Source organism: Bison bison, unplaced genomic scaffold (genome assembly GCF_000754665.1).
Source record: "Bison bison bison isolate TAMUID 2011002044 unplaced genomic scaffold, Bison_UMD1.0 scf7180017864495, whole genome shotgun sequence".
In the NCBI taxonomy this organism is placed as follows: Eukaryota; Metazoa; Chordata; class Mammalia; order Artiodactyla; family Bovidae; genus Bison; species Bison bison.
In genome coordinates, this window is record NW_011495054.1 from 14,184,852 (window position 1) to 14,191,263 (window position 6,412).

The following is a 6,412-nucleotide window of genomic DNA, read 5'->3' on the forward strand; positions in this document are numbered from 1 at the left end:
TAAAGCTGGATCAGCTGGATTCATTGAGCTGGGCTCCCTTCACTCAGACTCTGCGTGTCACGTTACCTGCAGCTGGCAGGGGTGGCAGAGGGTACAGGGAGTCCCAGTGGTTTGGTTAATTAGTTACTGGAAGCAGAGTCCAAAACGCGATCCTTAGTGAAAGGTTGTTGCTGAACCATGAAAGACGCTGGGATTGCTGGCCTCCAGAGGAGAGGAATTCGATCAGGGGCCAGTGACGAGGCTTGATCACTCAGAGCTTTTGAGTAATAAAGTTTTATTAAAGTATAAAGAAATAGAGAAAGCTTCTGACATAGACATCAGAAGCAGGCAGAAAGAGTGCCCCCTTGGTAGTTTTTAGCAAGAAGTTATACACCTATGAGCAGGCTACTAAAAGGAAATGTCTCAAAACTCAGAGAGTGGCAACCAGGCCCCTCAACCACAACACGCATTTTGAGATAATATTGGCACAAGGTAAGTCACCCCAGGCCATAAAACATTTGACATGATTCTTAAAGAAAGCTAGGTTTCCAGGCAAATACATAGTCTCATCAATATAGCTTAAGAGAACATTTGCATGAGTAAAACAGACTGGTTTGTTGAGCCATTACGGTTCTCAGCCTTAGGCGGAATCAACTTGAAGGAAAACAGAGCCTAGGGCAAGTACATAGTTCATTAACGTAACTTACGAAAAGCATTTCCAAAGGAAAACTTGAGCACTGCTTAGCTCAAGGTTTGAGAAAAGTTGAGTTCTGGTGGAACCAGGTGTCGTCATGGCAACATAGATTGTAAAAGAAACCCCCTTATAATTCTGTATAGAGAAGGGGAAAAATCGGACACTTGTAGTTTGTTTAAGAGAGAGAGAAAAAACGCCTGACGCTTGAAGCCTGTTTCCCCCATTTGGAGACCCACGCCTTCCTTCCTGTTCCCCTCTCACTACTGAGTGAACTAGAAGGCCCAGACCTGTCTGCCTGAACACAAAGCGACTCAGCACGCAAGGAGATTGGAAGGTTGGAGTAGACTTGTGCCTTGAGACCTGCTGCCCACCCTTGGAGGGGGTTCCAGGTGGTGCAGTGGTAAAGAATCAACCTGCCCAGCAGGAGACCGGAGTTCACTCCCTGGATGGGGAAGATCCCCTGGAGAAGAAATGGCAACCCAGTCCAGTATTCTTGCCTGGGAAATCCCACGGATAGAGGATCCTGGTGGGTTACAGTCCATGGGGTCACAAGAGTAGGACACAACTTAGCAATTAAACCACCACCAAACTCCTACTTTGCCCCAAAACCGTCTAGGTCAAGTGAACAAAAGTCTAACTCAAGTCACAGCGCCTGGATCGATTTCCAGCCTTGAGCCAGGTTGGTGGTGGTGGTGGTAGTTTAGCCGCTAAGTCGTGTCCTGCGCTTGCGACCCCATGGACTGTAGCCCGCCAGGCTCCTCTAAACACTTGCCAAAATTGGAGAAAGCCCACTCCGCAATGAAGACTCGGTGCAGTCAAGAAGAAATATAAATAAATAAATAAATTTTCTAAAAAAGGGCTAAAAGTACTTAAAAAAAAAAAAAAGACCGAAGCTTATTTTAGAGGGAATCAACCAGAGGCCCATGGTCAAATCTATCAGGCCTGGAGTCTGGGGAAAGGAGACTTTCAGACTTTTGAGTAGCAGGGGGCACTGTGAGTCCCTGTTTCCTTCCGTGGGAGCTGGCCCAGCTGAGTGTCTTTTCATCTGACGCCATTTTCATTTCCCGTAAGTGGTCCTCACGCGTGCGTCAGGAGCCATGAGGGCCCTCATGCCCGGGGACAGAGGGTGACAGCTGAAGGAAAGCAGACACGAAGCCCTCACCACCCGCCTCCGCCCACCCTTCATCGGGCAGGGGTCCTCAGCTGGGACCCAGGCCTGGTGCAGGCAGGAGGCTGGGTGGGTGGGGGATGGGCCTGAGGGCCGCTCCTCACTGAAGAGACAGGGGAGAGTTCAAGGTGCAGGAGACCAGCCCCAGCCACTAGCCCCTCAGGAAGCAGTGCATGTAGAAGCATCACCAACATGTCTTGGACCACTGTCCCCTTCATGGGCCTCTGCACAGGAGAAGGCAGACTCCCTGGGCGGTGCGGCGGGGGCCTGGGCAAGGGGCCTTGTGGAGGAATTGCCCTAACAGTGGTGCCCACGGGCGTCTCCTGTTCTCTTCGGCCATCAGCTCCCAGCCTGTGGTGACTCAAGACCCTTCCCTACGCTGTCATCCAGGCCGACAGTCAGCCTCACCTGCATCCACCCCAGTCACTCTTTACGCTCCATCCTCGGGGGCAGAGCGGCCTCACCATCACTGGGGACAAGGCTGAGGACCCTTGTATAGTCTGGTCCAATGCACCTGCTTCACACTCACAGCTTCTCACGGGGGCTGGATCAGCCTGGCATAGCCCACTCCATCTTCCTCCCCGCCTGGTCCTTCCAGAGCCCAGAGCCTGAGTGAGCTCCACAGACAGGGCGTCCCTTCCCCATAGGAAGAGCAGCTCCTTTCTCAGCTGACCGTGGGCAGAGCACAGCGGGGACAAAGACCAGATCAGAGGCTGAGCCAGTGACGACCTTCACAGGTCCGTCCAGCCATGCTGATCCAGCGTTTTCAAGCAAGACCTCTTTAACCTGAGACTTCAGGAGAATGCTTTTCAAGGTCCACCAGAAAGAACCTCTTCCTCCCCAAGGGAACTTGGCATTGTTATTCGCTCTCTCAGCTCCTGCCTTTCCCTGTCAAGGCCGCTCCCTAAATCCTGTGCTGCATGCACAGCAGAAAATCTGCAGATATCTGGGGAAGGCATCGATGGTCAGCACGGGGGACAGTAGACAGGGCTCAGGCCCAGAGGACCTTCAGCCACACGCAGCAGCTGAACCTCCTTGAAGATCTTCAGGCCCCGGATAAAGTAGTGAAGGTCAAGGCTGGCCTCAACCTACCTGTGGCAATCCTGCTCCGCTCCTCGGGTGCCATCCTGGGCAGCTGCAAACACCCAGATTTATTACCCAGAAGCTCCCCCGTGCCACTACCTGACCACATGTCACTCCTGCCCTTCAAATTCTTACCTCAGAGGCAATATCACACTGGCCCTGAGCTGCGTCTGAACTCCAGACCCCTCAGGCTGTGCCCGTGTGTGGGCGCTGTAAGCGACGAGGGCTACCAGGAACACCTGTTCTCTTTCAAAGTGCTGCCCCAGCCTTGAGAGCAAACACCGCAATTACACCGAAGGCTTGTTCTCCTCTGAGACAAGGTCCGGGGAGGAACCGGGTTGCTACCTGGACAGCTATTGACCCATGATTTGTTGGCCCATGTTTCTCCTTTTGACCCATGTTTTTCCATCACATACAAAAAGAAAATCCAGACCATCACATACAAAAAGAAAATCCAGACCATCACATACAAAAAGAAAATCCAGACCATCTCACTGGTTTGCTCAACAAGCCACTGTCCAAACTCTTAGAGGTGCAAGAGGAAATTTCTGGGTGTCCTACAAAAACAGTGAACTTTCATCCAAAGAAGATTTCCCTGGAGAATATTTGAATCACCATGTGACGACCTGGACCAGGGGCATATAAACCTCCTACTTGACCCAGAATTCCAGCGGCTGCAGGGGAATGTCCACATCAGAAATAGAAAAATGTCACCTGTGAATTGCTTTGAAAAGAAAAGGCAGAACTTTCCTCCAGGTACACCCCTGTCTAGCTTGAGAGCTGACGTCTAATATGGAAGATGGAGGCAAAGTGAGGGAAAACTGCCATCAAGAATATTGACAATTCAGTTCAGTTCAGTTCAGTTCAGTCGCTCAGTCGGGTCCGACTCTTTGCGACCCCATGAATCGCAGCACACCAGGCCTCCCTGTCCATCACTAACTCCCAGACTTCACTCAAACTCATGTCCATTGAGTCGGTGATGCCATCCAGCCACTCGTCCTCTATCGTCCCCTTCTCCTCCTGCCTTCAATCTTTCCCAGCATCAGGTTCTTTTCCAGTGAGTCAGTTCTTCGAATCAGGTGGGCAAAATGTAGGAGTTTCAGTTTCAGCATCAGTCCTTCCAATGAACACTCAGGACTGATCTCCTTTAGGATGGACTGGTTGGATCTCCTTGCAGTCCAAGAGACTCTCAAGAGTCTTCTCCAACACCAGAGTTCAAAAGCATCAATTCTTCAGCACTCAGCTTTCTTTATAGTCCAGCTCTCACATCAGGTGGCCAAAATATTGAAGCTTCAGCATCAGTCTTTCCAATGAATAGTCAGGGTCGATTTCCTTTAGGATTGACTGGTTTGATCTCCTTGCAGGCCAAGGGATTGTCAAGAGTCTTCTCCAGCACCACAGTTTGAAAGCATCAATTTTTGGGGGCTCAGTCTTCTCTGTATTCCAGCTCTCATATCCATATATGACTACTGGAAAAACTGTAACTTCAACTATATGGACCTCTGTTGGCAACATGATGTCTCTGCTTTTTAATATGCTGTCTGGGTTTGTCATAGCTTTCCTTCCAAGAAGCAAGTGTCTTTTAATGTCATGGCGCAGTCACCATTCACAGTGATTTCAGAGCCCAAGAAAATAAAGTCTGTCGTGTTATCACTTTTTCCCCATCTATTTGCCTGAAGTGTTGGGAGTGAATGCCAGGATTTAGCTTTTTTAATGTTGAGTGTCAAGCCAGCTTTTTCACTCTCCTCTTTCACTCTCATTAAGAGGCCCTTTAGCTCCTCCTCACTTTCTGCCATTAGAGAGGTATCATCTGAATATCTGAGGCTGTTGATATTTCTCCCAGAAGTCTTGATTCCCGCTTGTGCTTCATCCAGCCCAGCAGTTTGCATGATGTGCTCTGCATGTAAGTTAAATAAGCAGAGAAGCAATATACACTTCTGACGAGCTCATTCCCAATTTGGAACCAGTCTATTGTTCCATGTCTGGTTCTAACTGTTGCTGCTTGACCTCGGGTGACCTGACGCTGGGTTGACCCTGGCCTCTCTCACCTTCTTATCCACTTCTCTTCCCCCGAGCCCTCCCTCTCTCCGGCCCCTCACCCTCCTCCCCTCCCTCCTGTCCCTCTCCCTCGTCACCTCCTTCTCCTCCTCCTTCTTCTTCCTCTTCTTGCCTTCCTCTCTCTCTTCTTCTGAACATGTTTGGATCTCTCCCCAAAGGTTACAGTTTTATTTAAATCTTGCATTACATTTGCATGTTATACGTCTGTCCTCTACTCATAAGCTGATCCTCATCATTTTCCCCTGTCCATTGTGTGTCTGTCTGTCTTTATTCTTTAATGGTCATAACACCAGAAGTAGCCATGCTGTGACCATCACTGCCCCAGGTGTCTTGTGTGGCAGCCCGAATCCAGCCCGCCAGCTGCAGGACTGAAGCCCTCATTTCCCCAGACACGGGGGTCCACAGCCCCAGATCCCGGGCTTACTTCTGCTGTAGTCTCTGGCCCCGGTGACTCTCCTCATCCCAGTGGCAGATGCAACTATGGACCTGTGTGTGGAGCGGGGGATAGAGGCAGGGCCCCTGCCCCCGATTTGAAGGGCTCTTAAGAGCTCACTGGTCGTAGCAAACACCTTCTTCCAGCAACACAAGAGAAGACTCTACACGTGGACATCACTAGGTGCTCAACACTGAAATCAGATTGACTATATTCTTTGCAGCCAAAGATGGAGAAGCTCTATACAGTCAGCAAAAACAAGACCAGGAGCTGACTGTGGCTCAGACCATGAACTCCTTATTGCCAAATTCAGACTTAAACGGAAGAAAGTAGGGAAAACCACTAGACCATTGAGGTATGACCTAAATCAAATCCCTTATGATTATACAGTGGAAGTGAGAAATAGATTTAAGGGACTAGATCTGATAGAGTGCCTGATGAACTACTGATGGAGGTTCGTGACATTGTACAGGAGACAGGGATCAAGACCATCCCCATGGAAAAGAAATGCAAAATAGCAAAATGGCTGTCTGAGGAGGACTTACAAATAGCTGTGAAAAGAAGAGAAGTGAAAAGCAAAGGAGAAAAGGAAAGATATTCCCATTTGAATGCAGAGTTCCAAAGAACAGCAAGAAGAGATAAGAAAGCCTTCCTCAGCGATCAGTGCAAAAAAATAGAGGAAAACAACAGAATGGGAAAGACTAGAGATCTCTTCAAGAAAATTAGAGATACCAAAGGAACATTTCATGCAAAGATGGGCTCGATAAAGGACAGAAATGGTATGGACCTAACAGAAGCAGAAGATATCAAGAAGAGGTGGCAAGAATACACAGAAGAACTGTACAAAAAAGATCTTCATGACCCAGATAATCATGACTGTGTGATCACTGACCTAGAGCCAGACATCCTGGAATGTGAAGTCAAGTGGGCCTTAGAAAGCATCACTATGAACAAAGCTAGTGGAGGTGATGGAATTCCAGTTGAGCTATTCCAAATC